At 38.2% G+C, this 17,974-nt stretch overlaps 1 long non-coding RNA gene across 1 annotated transcript in view; it reads left to right on the top strand.

Annotated features, from left to right (window-relative positions):
• LOC138423514 (uncharacterized) overlaps positions 1-17,974 on the top strand; it is a 92,709-nt gene that overhangs the window by 65,248 nt on the left and 9,487 nt on the right. Inside the window, exons 2-3 of the long non-coding RNA XR_011250299.1 lie at positions 16,466-16,728; positions 17,512-17,585. This is a non-coding gene — a long non-coding RNA (uncharacterized lncRNA). The remainder of the gene's footprint in view (positions 1-16,465; positions 16,729-17,511; positions 17,586-17,974) is intronic.

Below are 17,974 nucleotides of genomic sequence, written 5' to 3'. Positions count from 1 at the left end.
ACACACACACACACACACACACACACACACACACACACAAAGCTTACCTGGATGGGCAGACAGATTAAGCTGCAAATATTCTGGGACTGACCTTAATGAATTGAAAACTGAATCGACTCAAGAAATTCTTTGAAGGAATCATAGCGTTCTAAACCATGTGATGCTTTCAACCATGCCATGCCTGGCCTTTTAATTAGCATTTTTTCCTCTGATCTATAGCCTCTTAATTTTCTGGAGAAGAGGAAATAAACCACAGGCATTCATGAAACAAACATCCGTGTATGGGAAGAAATGGGAAGCATACTCCTACTGGAAACCACAAATAGTTGAGTTAGAATAATTGAGAAATGGCCACTGGCAGGTAGGGTAACACAATTATTATAGATGTAACCTTTGGGGAAGTAAAAGCCGAAAATCTTAACTGAGAAAGATAGATGCACTCCATGAAAAAGAATGATCACCAAAGACCCATTTCACAATGAAAAAGCATATAAGTAGTGGTTGCAGAACACTATTCCAACAATGACAAATAGCTTGGTCAGAGGTCAAAAATTAAAGCATAAAATATTGATATTTTAAAATTGAGCTTTCATAATAAAAACACCAAAGAACCATTTTCTCTTGGTATGTTTGGCAATCATATTTTAATGTATATTCAGCTATTCCTTATTTTATATTAGTCCTGTAACTTTTTCCTGCTCTGATTCCATTTCAAATCAAGAAAGTATAGGTCTGGAATATTTTGCCATTGTGAGAAGTCTGAATGAATCTTGAATATCCAATTCTTAATATCTTTATTGCTGAATAATCATATTGTGCAAAGAAGAAGCTAGATTCTAAGATTCTAACAGACAGGTAAAGTATCTTTAAATTTTGTTCAGGGCCTTGTGTTAAGTAGTTAATGATGATGGAAGAGATGCTGATAAATAAAAATAACAGAATCTCTGGCAGAACTATTGATCCTTGGAATATATGGGCATCTTCCAAGGAGTTTAAAATACAATAACATTCCACCCAGAAACTACTCCTTTATGTGTCGGTCCAGTGAAAAGAAAAAAAAATACACATATTTATAAAACAAGGACTCTGTGACAGGGTCTGGAGTAAGCTCTGGGGAAGGAGAAGGGAAGGAGACTTTGCACCTGCTCTGTAGAATTTTCCAGCCCAGAATAGAGTCTGACAAGAAAGCAATCAAAACGCATATAATGTGGTAAGTGCTTGATTTCCCTGTGCAAGACTGAAAATCATTTCCACATCACCCTTGCCTTAATCTTCTTGATTATCCTATGAACCAGGTGCTAATTATCATCTCAGTTCACACTGGGACATTCTGAGACATTGGGAGATGACCTAGAGTTAGGTAGGAGGTCTAGGGGTGGACTTCAGTTTCCCCACTTCCAGCGCAGGGAGTGGTGGTGATTTTCCACAGTGTTTCTATGGGAGTGTTGAGCCTGTGGCTAGGTCTAAGTTCCTCCCAGAAGGATGTAAAGTCCTGGCGAAGCTGCTTAATTTCACTTGTGTTGGCTACTTCACCTCTCAGCTCCACACCGGATTGGGAATACCCATCAAAAGGTGGGCAGATTCCATAAATGCAAATTCAAAGAATCTGAAGATCAGGCACTGTCATTCAGAAGCTCTCCGAATCCTCAGCCCATCCTCTTAGTATAGTGCCAAATTCAAGTTTACTAAAGAAGTTGGGGAAACAAGAACTCTGATAAAAAGGGAGTGTTTTGTTTTGTTTTTTTTCCAAAATAAAAATACTCATGATGACCGGAAGCTCCACCTAAAGGATTTTAAAATGAACTTTAAAACCAATAAAAATTATTGAGGAGTAAATATTTGTATTATTCAAAGACTTTCTCTCTACGAAAGGGTTCCCTGAAGATTTCCTCTTAATGGTGTACTCCCTTGGTGCTTCCTAAATGGTATTTACAGACCATTAACTACTCACAAAAAAGCAGGTAGAGAAAAACTACCAAAGTATGAGAATCTTTTATTGATTAGCCAAAATTAAGAAAAGCCTCCCTGAGAGATGAAATTCGGCCTGCCAGAAGTGAATTTTCACAATGAATTTTGAAATAAATCCCTGATGGCAAGATTTCTTCCTTGAATATAAACAGAATTCAGATTTTAAGAACATTATTTTTAATGCTAAAATATTTGGGGATGGAAATATTAAAGCTTTTCAAGCTATTACCAGGGTATTGATAATCAGGAGATTTTTACATTTTTTAAAAATAATAAATAACATTATAATTGAAATCCAAATGCACAAAATTTTGCCACATTTCTGCTTGATCCCTTAGCATTGACTTGCAGAAGTAATAGATAAAATGCACACATTTAAAAAAAAATATTCCTGACCTAAATTATTCAAACACTTTTCAGAAATATCTTTCTGACCCAAGTTAGCATCACCACAAAGACCGTCTTACAGAAACTTCCCAAGAAGAGGGCATGAACATTTTAAAAGGCTTCCTAATATTAGTTGAAAATAGTACTTCTTGTTATTTATTCTAAAAGTTTGATTGCAAATTAAGTTGAACATATTTTTTATTTTAATTAGCAATTTGTATTTTCTGCTGTAAACAGATAGTTTGCATTGTAGTATGTTCCTATTGAGTCTCAGTAATTCCTTATCAATTTCTGTGAGTTCTTCACATATCAAGGATGACAGTTCCTCTCATATTGGTTACAAACAATTTCTTCAGTTAGATGTGTGCACTTTTATTTTGTTTGTGAAATTTGTAACATGTGCTTTTGACTTTTTTCACCAATTTTTACCTAGAAAATGTTTTCTCCATAAATTACATAAAGAAGTTATTTATATTTTCATCTGTTGTTTTCCATGTTTTTTTCTATTGTTTTCAAATGTTTTCTTTTTAAATGTTTTTACTAGTGGATGAGTCAGGCTGCTCTCCTAATCTCTTTGAAACTGTTTTTTGCTTCATAATGTGGAAATTATAATAACTATTTTGTAAATTTGGGGGAATTCTGTGAAGTGGTATTTGAAAGCTCATTTTTGTCCTCAGAAGTGGAAAAAACTGAAATTTCAATAGTATTTATTATTATGGCTGACCAGAATCTGATATGCCAAAAAGTTCCAACAATCTTAACCAAGCAAAGCAAAACAAAGTGCATCTTTCATAGCTTTGAACAACACAGAAGTCAATATGCTTTGGCCAGATGTAAAATAATTAAACTTCATACGAGTGTCTTTGAACCAAATCTTATGATGATTTTTTTACCCTTTTTTTCCCCTTGTTTAATTTTTTTTCCTCTTTAAAAATCATCTCCAAGTAACGCACAAGAAGAGAATGCCCCACCCCCTTGCCTCACTGCCCGGTTTAATATGGCTTGGACTGTCTTCTCATATCCCCAGCTCCTATATGAATCATTTTCAGCACTGAGTTCTGATCATTATATACAAGGTCACTTTTTAATTAGAACAATATAGTAAAACATATGCTCACAAGATAAATGAGGTACAAAGCTAGCTGTGCTACAGTGAACCCTTTTATTGGAAAGCCCTTAAAAATAATAAGCGTCATGTATAGTCCAGGGGCCTTTGCAACATATTTCAGCAAAGCAAAGTGCCTGCCACAGTGAATGAATACCCTGTTATAGTGAACAATCATTTGGCAGCATAGGTTATTTTAATGGACACATCACTTTAAACGAAGCCTTCGCCATCTGTTCTGCCCTCTAATTACAGATGCAAAAGGAACATAATTCACAATTGCATCATAAAAAAGTAAGATATAAGTGATTTAAATGCATGTGGATCTTCCTTATTCAATGCAGTATGCAGCTGTTATGTTGTTTTCATGTTTCAAACACAAATGAGGATAGAAATCGTTCTTCTCTGATGGAGTGAATTCCCTGATACAGGACATTTTGGGGTGTGAATAAACGCAAAAGTGCTTCCTCTTCCAGCACCTTTCTATCACACGAGAGACAAGGCTCTTCTGTAATGCATTCTGTGTTCTGTTACCATGTGTGAGGGGGGGCATGTTTGTGTTAAAATCTAATTTTCGGTTGACTCTTTATTAGGCTTTCTCATCTCAAAGACTGTTTAAGTACTTGTACTTTTGTGATAACCAAATGGTTGGCTATAGGGGGAAACAGTGGAAACAGTGTCAGACTTTATTTTTCTAGGCTCCAAAATCACTGCACATGGTGATTGCAGCCATGAAATTAAAAGGTGCTTACTCCTTGGAAGGAAAGTTATGACCAACCTAGAGAGCATATTGAAAAGCAGAGACAGTACTTTGCCTACAAAGGTCCGTCTAGTCAAGGCTATGGTTTTTCCAGTGGTCCAGTGAGAGTTGGACTGTGAAGAAGGCTGAGCACCGAAGAATTGATGCTTTTGAACTGTGGTGTTGGAGAAGACTCTTGAGAGTCCCTTGGACTGCAAGGAGATCCAACCAGTCCATCCTAAAGGAGATCAGTCCTGGGTGTTCTTTGGAAGGAATAATGCTAAAGCTGAAACTCCAGTCCTTTGGCCACCTCATGAGAAGAGTTGACTCATTGGAAAAGACTCTGATGCTGGGAAGGATTGGGGGCAGGAGGAGAAGGGGACGACAGGGATGAGATGGCTGGATGGCATCACCGACTCGATGGACATGAGTTTGAGTGAACTCTGGGAGTTGGTGATGGACAGGAAGGCCTGGCGTGCTGCAATTCATGAGGTTGCAAAGAGGTGGAGACGACTGAGCAACTGAACTGAACTGAACTGATGTGTTATAACAAAGAAATCCTCCTTCAGAGTATGATGAGGACATGGTTACCCCAATAAGCACGTTGGTATATCTTACACAAATCCTTTTTGATTTTTCAAGAACAACTCTTTGGTGTTACAAGCAGAAAGATGGAGCTCCTTCCTTTTTCCCTAATTTTTCAAAAATACTTCAAAACTCCCTCATGAATTCACAAGTTAAGGATTACTTATTTGGGGAAGGATATTTTAATACACAACTTGAAGGTGAATTTAATGCCTTATTGTAAAACTTCCAGTGTAATTTAGTGTTGACACAATCACAATGAATCAGAATATAATTTTGTTTTCTAAAAACAAAATTTGTTAAATTCATCCTAGAGATGCTCAATTTGTTTTCAAACAATGTACCTGGATAGTCCAATGAAATGTTAATAAGTAAAATATTTCATCCTTAGAACTAATTGCTGGGGGAATGGTGCTAAAAAATGGAAATAATTGGTGAAGAGTGCAAACAGCTTAAAAAGTTAAGAATATTATTTAAAATCCATGCTCTAACCCTGGGAATGACCAAAAAAAAAAAAATGTCCCCTGCCAAAGTTTATACTCTGGTTCTACAATGAATGAGATGCAGTTCCATAGTCATTGCTAATAAACAGGTGCTTTGAAGGTGTTCAGTCATTTAAAAATCCACCTTCCCCCAAAATAAAGTTTGTATTTATAATTTATCTAACAACTATTTTTTACAGATCAGTGAAACAATATTTAGATAATCTAAATATCAACTCTGCAATTATTGTATTCAAATTCATGTCCATTGCGTTGATGATGCCATCCAAACATCTTATCCTCTGTCATCCCCATCTCCTTCTGTCTTCTATCTTTCCCAGCATCAGGGTCTTCTCCAATGAGTCGGCTCTTCACATCAGGTGGCCAAAGTATTGGAGCTTCAACATCAGCCCTTCCAATGTATATTCAAAACTGATTTCCTTTGGGATTGACTGGTTTGATCTCCTTGTAGTCCAAGGCACTCTCAAGAGTCTTTTCTAACACCACAGTTCAAAAGCATCAATTCTTTGATGCTCAGCTTTATTTATGGTCCAGCTCTCACATCTATACATGACTACTGGAAAAACCACAGTTTTGACTAGATGGACCTTTGTTGGCAAAGTAATGTCTCTGCTTTTTAATATGCTGTCTAGGTTGGTCATAGCTTTCCTTCCAAGGAGCAAGTATCTTTTAATTTCATGGCTGCAGTTATCATCTGGAGTGATTTTAGAGCCCAGGAAAATAAAGTCTGTCACTGTTTCCATTGTTTCCCCATCTATTTGCCATGAAGTGATGGGACCAGATCACATGATCTTTGGTTTTTGAGTGTTGAGTTTTAAACCAACTTTTCCACTCTCCTCTTTCACTTTCTCCTCTTATATTAGTTTGGTGTTGACTTTATTTATGATTCCTCCATGTGTCATGTAAGACTTGATCATACATTGAAATTAGAAATAACCAAACAATTCATGTCAATTAGTCCATAAAATAGCTTGATAATTATCATTATTCATTTTAAAAATTATTACCTTTTTTTTGAAAAATAGCACACAATCAGAAATTTCCATTAAATTCACCTGAATATTCTTTCATATTTCAATGACATTATTTTTCAGAAAGTATACTAAAGGGATGCTTACTTCTCCCAGGTAAGAAGTAAGATTTGCAGACCAGTTAGCAGCAAAATGAAAGATGTAAAGACAATGCATTTAAAATAAAATGTACTTAATAAGTTTAAAATTTATTCTGATATTATATTTCTTCTAATTTTTCTGATTTTTGGTATTTTATGTTAATTTTTATTTTTAATTTTATTGAAATCTAGTTGATTTGCAATGGTTGATTCACAATGTTGTATTCGTTTCAAGTGCACACCAAAGTGATTCAGTTTTATTTGTATACAAATATATATATATTCTTTTTTTACATCCTCTTTTATAGGTTATTACAAGATATGGAGTGTATTTACCTGTGCTATACAGTAGTCCTTATTCATTCAGTTCAGTTCAGTTTAGTTGCTCAGTCATGTCCAACTCTGAGACCCCATGCACTGCAGCATGGCAGGCTTCCCTGTTCATCACCAAATCCCAGAGCTTACTCAAACTCACGTGCATTCAGTCACTGACTCTATCTGACCATCTCATCCTCTATTGTACCCTTCATCTCCTGCCTTCAATGTTTCCCAGCATAAGGGTCTTTTCAGATGAGTCAGCTTTTTGCATCAGGTGGCCGAAGTATTGGAGCTTCAGCTTCAGTATCAGCCCTTCCAATGAATATTCAGGACTGATTTCCTTTAGGATGGAGTGGTCGGATCTCCCTGAAGTCCAAGGGACTCTCAAGAGTCTTCTCCAGCACCACAGTTCAAAAGCATCAATTCTTCTGTACTCAGCTTTCTTTATGGTCCAACACTCACATCACAATGCTCACACGACTGCTGGAAAAACCATAGCTTTGACTAGATGGACCTTTGTCGGCAAAGTGATGTCTTTGTTTTTTAATATGCTGTCTAGGTTGGTCATAGCTTTTCTTCCAAGGACCAAGCATCTTTTAATTTCATGGCTGAAGTCACCATCTGCAGTGATTTTGGAGCCCAAGAAAATAAAGTCTGTCACTGTTTCCATTGTTTCCCCATCTATTTGCCATGAAGTGAAGGGACTGGATCCCATGATCTTCAGTTTTTGAATGTTGAGTTTTAAGCCAACTTTTTCACTCTCCTCTTTCACTTTCACCAAGAGTCTCTTTAGTTTCTCTTCATTTTCTGCCATAAGGGTGGTGTCATTTGTATATCTGAGCTTATTGATAGTTCTCCCAACAATCTTGATCCCAGCTTCTGTTCCACCAAGTCTGACATTTCATATAGTGTACTCTGCATAGAAGTTAAATAAGCAGGGTGACAATATACAGCCTTGACATATTCATTCCCAATTTGGAACTGGTCTGTTGTTCCGTATCTGGCTTTAACTGTTGTTTCTTGACCAGCATACAGATTTCTCAGGAGGTAGATAAGGTGGTCTGGTATTCCCATCTCTTTAAGAATTTTTCAGTTTGTTGTGATCCACACTGTCAAAGGCTTTAGCATACATAGTCAATGAAGCAGAAGTGGATATTTTTCTGAAATTCACTTGCTTTTTCTATGATCCAACAGATGTTGGCCATTTGAACTCTGGTTCCTCTGCCTTTTCTAAATCCAGCTTGAACATCTGGAACTATTCAGTTTACGTACTGTTGAAGCCTAGCTTGGAGAATTTTGAGCATTACTTTGCTAGTATGTGACATGCGTGCAATTGTGCAGTAGTTTGAACATTGTTTGGCATTTCCTTTCTTTGGGATTGGAATGAAAATTGATCTTTTCCAGTCCTGTGGCCTCTGCTGAGTTTTCCAATTTTGCTGGCATCTTGAGTGCAGCATTTTCACAGCATCATCTTTTAGGATTTGAAATAGCTCAACTGGAATTCCATCACCTCCACTAGCTTTGTTCACAGTAATGTTTCTTAAGGCCCACTTGACTTCACATTCTAGGATGTCTGGCTTTAGGTGAGTGATCACACTATCGTGGTTTTCTGGGTCATGAAGATCTTTTTTTGTATAATTCCTCTGTGTATAAAATAAAGTAAAAAAAAAAAATTCCTCTCTGTATTCTTGCCACCTCTTCTTAATATCTTCTGTTTCTGTTAGGTCCATACCACTTTTATCCTTTATTGTCCCCATCTTTGCATGAAATGTTCCCTTGGTATCTCATTTTCTCAAATAGATCTCTAATCTTTCCCATTTTATTGTTTTCCTCTATTTTTCTGCATTGATTACTTTGGAAGGCTTTCTTATCTCTCCTTGCTATTCTTTGGAACCCTGCATTCAGATAGATATATCTGTCCTTTTCCCCTTTTCCTTTTGCTTCTCTTCTTTTCTCAGCTATTTGTAAGGCCTCCTCATACAAGCATTTTGCCTTTTGCATTTCTTTTTCTTGGGGATGGTTTTGATCACCATTTCCTGTACAATGATTATGAACCACTATATTGTATATATTTTATTCACAAATTCTTAATTTAATTAAACTTTTATGATGAATGATGACTAGGAAAACTTCTGTTACTTGTCACACTGATTTTTAATTCTTTGTAAACTTCAAAATCTTTTTAGGATTTTTTAAACTATAGCTTGAGAGGAGGTGAGTGGGGGAATTTGGAAGGTAAAAAAAAAATCTGTTAAACATTTTTACTTTTCTCTGTTAACCAACTATATGGACATACCTTATAATTGCAAGTTATATACTAAGTAATTCTGTAACTGTAGAACATTCAGTTCAGTTCAGTTCAATTCAGTCGCTTAGTCGTGTCTGACTCTTTGCGACCCCATGAATTGCAGCATGCCAGGCCTCCCTGTCCATCACCAACTCCCAGAGTTCACTCAGACTCACGTCCATCTAGTTGGTGATGTCATCCAGCCATCTCATCCCCTGTCGTCCCCTTCTCCTCCTGCCCCCAATCCCTCCCTGCATCATGGTCTTTTCCAATGAGTCAACTCTTCACATGAGGTGGCCAAAGTACTGGAGTTTCAGCTTCAGCATCATTCCTTCCAAAGAACACCCAGGACTGATCTCCTTCAGAATGGACTGGTTGGATCTCCTTGCAGTCCAAGGGACTCTCAAGAGTCTTCTCCAGCACCACAGTTCAAAAGCATCAATTCTTCAGCTCTCAGCTTTCTTCACAGTCCAACTCTCACATCCATACATGACCACTGGAAAAACCATATGTCTGAACATATGAACATTAGGATGTATCAAATATAAAAAACAACAAATTCGGTGTTAGCAACTCATATGTTCAGACATACATTTAAATTTTCTCTTTATTTTTTAGATTATTTTTATGGTAACCAATAATTTAACTAGTAACAAATGTGAATTTCAGGGAAGTCAAGCTGAAAGGAATTGTGTCCTTGATAATAGTATCTATATCTAAAGTGCTTTACATTATTTTTATTTCAGATGATTTCAGAAAAGAAAGTCAAATTATATTTCTGAACATGTAACTTTCTGGACAAGACTGTTTTCAATAGATATCATTCAACAGATCACTTCTTTTATTTAAATATGTAGTAGTTGCCCTTGGAAAGGATAAATGAATCACAAGCAAAATAGATCTTACCTTACCTTTATTTTTCACTTAAATTACAAATAATTTCTTTTTTTTTTTTTGCATAGTTTCCAGTTGCATTTAGTTTAAAGGATGTGTGATTTGTTTAACAAAAAAATTTGCTGGCTAACCATAAATTCAGCTTCATTTTAGAAATTTCAAAGCTATCAATTGCTTGTAAACTTTAAAAGGAACTTAAACATAAATGTATTTATTTGTCAAACGGTTTGTAAGTGAATCCATTTGGGGATGAAGGATGCTAAGAACGGTCAACTTGGAGACGAGAGTGTGTAGGGAGTCACAGCTAATTTCTTCAAGCAGAAGACACTGCAGCTCACCCTCCCACGGAAGAAAGTCATGTGTGATACCTGAGAAGCAATGATTCCTAGTTGAATATTAATGAAGTGCAACGAAGTCTTTGCTCTGGGAAAATCACCTGAGTCTAGCATTGTAAGTCCTTTACTAAGACCACTCAGCCCGACATAGTATCACATTAACACTAGAACCATGGTTGTAGTTTTGGTCAGAACCAATGACATTCACAGATCATGTATATAAGGGGTAATAACGGATGATGCTGATGATGGTGACACTGATGATGAGGATGATGGTGACGAAGACAATGAAGTTGATAACAGCACTGAAGATAACACTGCTGACGGTGATGATGACATTTAATAAATACGAAATGACTGTATGTTAAACTCTTTCCTTTTCTGATTGACTTTTCGTTACATTTAATCCTCTCAACAACCCTGTGAGAAAGTCACGGGAACATTAGAAAGGACATACCATCAGAATGAGAAGCTGTAGGGAACATGGTTCTGTGAAAAGTCTTTACTAACTTGTATTGGCCCATAGGAAGGACTGATGCTGAAGCTGAAGCTCCAATACTTTGGCCACCTGATGCGAAGAGCCAACCCATTGGGAAAAACCCTGATGCTGGGAAAGATTGAGGGCAGAAGGGGAAGGAGGTGACAGAGGATGAGATGGTTCGATGGCACAACTGACTCAATGGACATGAGCTTGAGCAATTTCTGGGAGATGGTGAAGGGCAGGGAAGGCTAGCATGCTGCAGTCCCTGGGGTCACAAAGGGTTGGACACAACTCAGCAGCTGAACAACATTGGCTCACTTAATTCCTTATGTTGTAAGTCCATTCTTACTTGGCAAAAATTTGATTAGGGTGATTGAAGGAAAACTGATTCAAAAGTATTCTATCTTGAATTAGTCAAAAATTTAAATGTCATTGCTATTTAATCTATATAGGCATATACACAGTATATACACTAAGTAAATTATTTCCCCAAAATCAAAATAAATGACTGATTCAGTATATATATCTAGAAATGGTGAGAAAACAAAGCAACAACAAAAAAAGACCCTGAAATGCAGCATCTCTGTGCTCAAGACAACAGAAGGTAATTAAGCATCTATCAACATACAACTGCTATATGAAAAACACTGAGTTAGGTGCTGTGGAGAAAACAAAGAGAATTCATATCTGTCCTAAGGAGTGACACATCCAATTAGGAGTGCAAAGATGAACTCATAGAACTACAATAATAAGACTAAAAGATGGAACATTTCTAATTAGTTACTTGGAAAATACCAAATCACTTTCCTCTTCCTTTAAACCTCCTTCATAACATTTATTTCAACCGGACAGGAGTCATCTCTCCTACCAAGCTTTCACAATCCTTTGTCATTCTTGTAAAACTTGTTCTTCATTGGGCTGAGCCTGTTTGCACCTCTGTTTTCACATCTATGAAATGAAATCCTGAGTAACAGCCTCATAGGGTTATTGACTCAGTGTGTCAATGACAATAAATGATTAGAATATTTCCTAGCACATGAGAGTGTCTTATTGTTACCACCTACCTCTCTAGTGAATTTCCTGACCTGATTTGTAAACTTCATACCATCTTGTTCACAATTCAAACAGCTTCTAGAAAGCTACATTAGGTGTTTTATGTGTTTTCTCAAATGAGAATAATGAAGTATTTGATATCAAGACTAATGGTGCAATTGGTATCCAGAGGGTGCATGTTCACTCATCTCTGGAGAAATCAAGGCAGACTTGCTGAGGAATGTGAGTTGAAAGGTACAAGGGAACAAAAACGACCTCCTTCTGGGCAGGAAACTAGATTGAGGCACAGGTGCTGGAACATACACAGCAGAGAGATGGCTGGAATGGAGGAGTGTGTTAGGTAAGCGATGCAAAAGAAACTCACCTCGGGTGTTACTGCAGTAGTTTGGCAATGAATATCTGAGAGCCTCAACTGAACAGGGCCATAGAAATAGGATAGACTCAGGATGTAGAAACGAGAAGACTCAGTAGGAACAGATCGCTGCTGCCACATACGGAAAAGAGAAGGAAAAAAAATCAGAGATGCAGCTAAATTTCTGAGTTTGGATAACAAAAGCAACGATAATTATAGAAATGGGAAAATGAAAGAGAAAGCAGAGCTTGCTTTTCTAAGGGGAGACTGGAAGTGAGTTTAACATAGGTGGAGTTTGAGGTTCACAGGTCATCAAATTGGACATGTAAGTCTGTCATATGAGGTTGAATCACTGAGGGGAAAGCAAAATTAGAGAGTTAGAAGCAGCAATTAACCCTTTAATGCAAGTGATCCATGTCCTTGTAAGTTCAGTATCAAGATTCATAGGTATCGACAGGCCCCTGGGGCCAACATCAAGGAGAAGAGGGACAAAACCAAGGCGGCCATTCTTTTTAAATTTCTTTTATTGGCATATAGTTGCTTTACAATTTTGTGTTAGTGTCTGCTGTACAGCAAAAGTGAATCAGCTATATGAATACATATATCCCTTCTTTTTTGTATTTCCGTCCCTTCTAGGTCACCAGAGAACACTGAACAGAGTTCCCAGCACCGTACAGTCAGTTCTTATTTGTTATCTGTCTTACGCATAGCAGTGTATTTATGTCAGTCCCAGACTCCCAACACATCCCATCCTTCCTTTCCCCATTTGGTGTCCATATCTTTGTTCTCTAAATCTGTGTATCTATTTCTGCTTTGCAAATAAGATCATCTGGGCTATTTTTCTAGATTCCACACATGTGAGTTAATATATATAATATTTGCTTTTCTCTTTATGACTTACTTCACTCTGTTCATATTTCCTTGGCCTTGGTTCTACAAGGATACAGAGCATGGGGCCTGCAGTGTGCTTTGTGCAGAGAGAGTTCTCTTTCTTTTCCTTGAAGCCACAGTCTAGCTCGAGGAGACAAAGTTAGTGAGAGACAAAGCAAGGCCTCCTGGCTCAACTCAGCCCCCAGTACACACACCAGAGGGACAAAGTGGCCCACAGCCTATATCAGCATAAATACAAATGGGCTGAAATAGATCTTTTACCTAAAATAAATGTCAAATAGTATGCAAATAAAAATACATTTTTGTCAGAAAGACCTTGGGCAAGGCAGAACACAAATGTTTATTTAAAAGAATTTTTAAACTCTGATTCAGACTAGGAAAGTCAGGCCAGTCGCTGAATCCCATGGGACAAGCACATGCGAGGGTCTCTGCCCAGTCAGTTAGCTTTTAATGGTGTGTTTACAAAACCACGTGTCCTCAACTAGAACTTTGAAAAACTCCCAAAACATATCAATTCCAAGTGCATGACCCAGGTCTAAATAAAGAAGACAGGAAATGTTTGGTCATGTATATACATCAAATTCATGGACCTTTCCAGTTGCGATACCAACAATACCCAAAATTGAGATTATATTTTTCAATGTTCACTTATTTGCTTACACATGCTTATTTCCCATAATTATAATGGGGAAAAAAATGCAGTCCACTGTTAGAACATAAGGGACAAGAAAGAAAGAAAGAAAACAATCATACAGATATGTGTAGTTTGTCCATCTTACAGATAAGAAAACTGAGGGAGATGAAATGAGTGTCTAAGTTCAATGAAGAGAGCACAGACTGGACTGGATTAGACTAGAACGGAAGCCTGCCCAACACCCAACCCGTGAGCTTTCCCCACAAAATTGTGGCCTCTCAGGAAGAAGAGACTCAGAAGAAAATATTAAGAGATATTCCCTACCCTAGGGTTTGACAGATAACCTCTGATGGAAAGTTCCTTCTGGGTTTTGAGTCAAGAGGCAGAAATAAAATGGATAGCATTGGGAAAGAGGAGAGTCAAGGCTAATCCCTTTGCTGCTTTTGAGAAGATCTGCTTAGAATGTTCAATATCTATTTCAGAATTTTCTCAATGAAAACCTGTGAAACAATGTACTCTGTGGAAAAGAATGGACTAGAAGAGGCAAAAATGGACAAGGAAAAGTGAAACAAATTTCCCAGGAGGTCACATCTCATCATCCCATGAAAATCCCCTAGACACAACCTTCACTTCTCTTTCCTATAACTACAAACTAGGTTTCTGTTTACTTCTGTTCAGCTTTTTTTTTTTTTTTCCTGCTATAAGGAGACTTAGCACTTCACATCTGAGAGTTGCCAAATGATGTTCTAGGCAGAATGTCAGTTTGAGAGTCTGGAGGGCAAAGGATGAAGAGACCCCAGAGGAATATCCAAGAGCCCAGAGAAATGAAGACCCAATGGCTCTGGGAAGAGGAAGGGGGCATTAGGCAGAGGCAGAGGGACAAAGTTACGCTCACCTTGCAGTTTGCCCCATAAACCATCTCTGAGATATGCAAATAAAAGTGTCACTCTGAGATAACTTGTAGGTTTCTGGAAACAATCAAGGCTCTATTGAAGTGTAAGTAAACATGACTAGATTCTGGAAATAATGAATTTAGGAACTCCAGAAGTGAAAACAAAAGGCAATGAATGAAATCTACCTCCTTCCAGACATAATGCTTTTATCAGTAAGTCTAAATTATTGCTGGACTTCCCAGGCGCCTCAGTGCTAAAGAATCTGTCTGCCAATGCAGGAGACTCAGGTTTGATACCAGGAATATGTCCTGGAAGAGGAAATGGCAACCCACTCCAGTATTCTGGCTGGAAAATCCCATGACAGAGGAGTCTGGTGCGCTATGGTCCGTGGGATCACAAAAGAGTCGGACACAAGTGAACACACATGCACAAAACTGTTGCCACATGATTGTTCAAAGGCGAATCAAGTTCAAAGCAGATATTCTAAGTTCATGACATGCATCAGCTATAGGACTCCCTTAAAGAGGAGGTTAAACGAGTGTGAATCGAAGCTAGTCAATATGTCCTCTGTTTTCAAGAAACTTGTTCTCAACTGGAAACTATTAGTTTTTAGAGTAAATATGTTTACTTAAAAGATTCATAGAAAGGAGCTAATCTCAGTTTCCTATCAATGTGATCTCTTTATATCTTAGCCTCAAGCAGTGTTCTCTAAAATGAAATTATAGCACAGTTTTAGAGAATAGAGTTCTTGAAATAACTTGGATAAAGGATATATTCTCAAATGATGTAAAGTGGAGTTGTCAATAGAAGGAGGCGCTAAACTGAGAAATTTTGAAAAGGCAATGGGAAGGGAAGGGAAGCTAGATTTTACAAAACAGCTAATGTGTGATTGATCTGAGTTCCACTGTTAGGGTTTAAATGGAACTCCTCTCTGGTGTTCACATCCTAACTGTAACCTTTCTTCAGCCTGAACATGGGACCTGTAGGGATTTGAGCTACCACACCCTTCTTTCTGTGTACATAAAATATTTTTGGAGAGCTCTTTAGAACTTGTCTGCTCTGAGACCTGTAAAGTCCACTCTGAAGACAAAAGGTTTAACTTTAGATGGACGCTTGTCATTGAGGATGGCTCATAAATCATTGTCTGTTGAGCCTCTTTAGAGGATGAAAAGACATCTGAAATAGCACCCTGCCTTCAGAAGGTCTAGAAAGACCCACAGGAAGAGTGATCTTCTCTAAGCTGTTGAACTTGGTCATAAGCCATTAAGAAGTTCCCTGGTGGCTCAGTCAGGAAAAAATCTGCCTGCAATGTGAGAGACCTGGGTTTGATCCCTGGGTTGGGAAGATCCCTTGGAGAAGGGCTTGGCAACCCACTCCAGTATTCTTGCCTGGAGAATCCCCACGGACAGAGGAGCCTGGCGGGCTGCAGTCTACAGAGTCACAAAGAGTCAAACACAACTGAGTGACTAAGCACAGCACATAAGCCTTCAAATCCAAATGGGTTCGGTGTTCTGGATTTCAAATCCCTTCTCTTCTAACGCAGATAGAAATGATACAGAAAAGTTTACCTATGCAGCTGCAAATAAAAAAAAAATAAAATGTATCAAGTAAAAACTAATGATGAAGAAAATAATAATGAAAAAAACTAGCGGTTGCATCAATCAAACCTCAACAAATCACACAGCTGTGTCCCTGCCTTCAGCACATACGATTCTTAAAAGATTGCATTCAACTTCTGTGCTTGTTTTAAAGTTTTATTGCCAAAATGTTCTCAGAAAAGCATTGTGCTGTCTGGCTGTGTGATAATCAGCGATACCAATGTGAGTTGTTGCTTTTTTTTTTTTTTTCCCTATCTTTTGGATCATATCAACGTACATGGTTTTCAGTCTTGCCTCTTGCATTTGTTTTTTTTTTTTTTTTCCCCTCTAGGACCATTTCTGGGGATCTCAAGAGAATGAAAGAAACCACTGAGACCAAGCTGGAATGCATACCACCATACCACCTCCTCACAGAGGACGAGGAACAGATCCCACGACTCTGTACTTGCCCCTGTCTTCTCCCCTTCCCTCAGGCTACACATCCACCCTGCACCCTCATTGCTACCCAGGCCAAAGGGAAGATGGCTACATCTCCCGGGGCCATGATGTGCGGCCTGAGAGGAAGTGCTGTCTTTGGGGAAATAGCAAGATTGGGTGACTACCTTAAAGTCAATACTATTTATCTTCACCTCTTGTCCTGTGGGCTGACAAAGGGGCACCACTGTTAGGCCCAACCCCCCTGCACAGCTGCAATAGAAAGAAGGCAGGGACTTGTACTTTCAAGTGTCAGACCCTTTGTGCCCGACTACTAGTTTACGAGGCTGATGTCAAGCATGGCAGTCAATGAAGTCTTTGTCCTAGGTGTACAGGGCAGGACAGTGGAAAAACTGCCCTCTCTAATATCCCAGGCTCATCCATCTTCCCCTCACCCTGGTTCTCAACTTCTCTGTCTCTTGAGCCGACAGAGAGAGGATCCCTCCTGGGTTAATGTACTGGAAAATTGCTCTGCATGTTTATGAGGGGGTCCCTTCCAAATGAAAGAAAAAAGGAAAGGGAAAAAAAACGGGGAAGAAGAGTCGTTTTTTCCCACTGAACTCGTTGGCCTTATGCATGTGGGTCTGACCCTGACTAAGAAAATCTCAATGCCCTGCTAGGAGCTTTATTGTCCAGTCTGGCAGAACGCACTTCCGACTGAGTTTTTTGTTATTATTTATAATCACCAAGTGGTTTTGAACAGCGACTCCCATCACCCATCCCACCACTGCTTCACACACACACACACACACACACACACGTATACTCACATCTAAGCCCTTACCTTTAAAGAGGCCCTATCCACTCACATCCAGTTTCCCTCAGAACAATCTATCCTCCTTTTTAAAGCTGGTTTCCCCAAGGCAATTCCTTATAAATAGCAAACATGTTGTTTTCATACAGTTACATGGAAGTTGGACTGTGTGAACTTTGCCATGAATTTGGACCCCAGAGGTGGCTGCCTTCCATGAAATCAGGTTTGCTTATTTTAACTTTCCTTTTTTTTTTTTAGCTAAAAATAATATCCTCTATCTCCAACCTCTTCCTTCACTCCCAAATTTTATTCCTCCATGCAAGGCTTGAGGCTAAAACAAAATGTCACATAAGTGGTTAAGGCATCTACTAGGTATCAATTATGTATGCTCCATCTACAGCGGACCAAGAGATTTTTACAAGAGATCTTCCAGAAACTTCTGAACAGAAATCATGGAAACTGGAAACACAAGATTATAGATAATTATTTCTTCTAGAAGCCAGCAGGCACACAGCAAGTGGTTTTTTTTGTTTGTTTGTTTCTTTGTTTCAGAAAATGAAGAAAAAAGAACTTAGCAGCTCAGTGCATTTTCTTCTTTCTTCAGCCTGATTT

The sequence above is a fragment of the Ovis canadensis genome, chromosome 18 (assembly GCF_042477335.2).
Source record: "Ovis canadensis isolate MfBH-ARS-UI-01 breed Bighorn chromosome 18, ARS-UI_OviCan_v2, whole genome shotgun sequence".
Lineage (NCBI taxonomy): Eukaryota > Metazoa > Chordata > Mammalia > Artiodactyla > Bovidae > Ovis > Ovis canadensis.
This window is presented reverse-complemented; position numbering and strand designations above follow the sequence as displayed.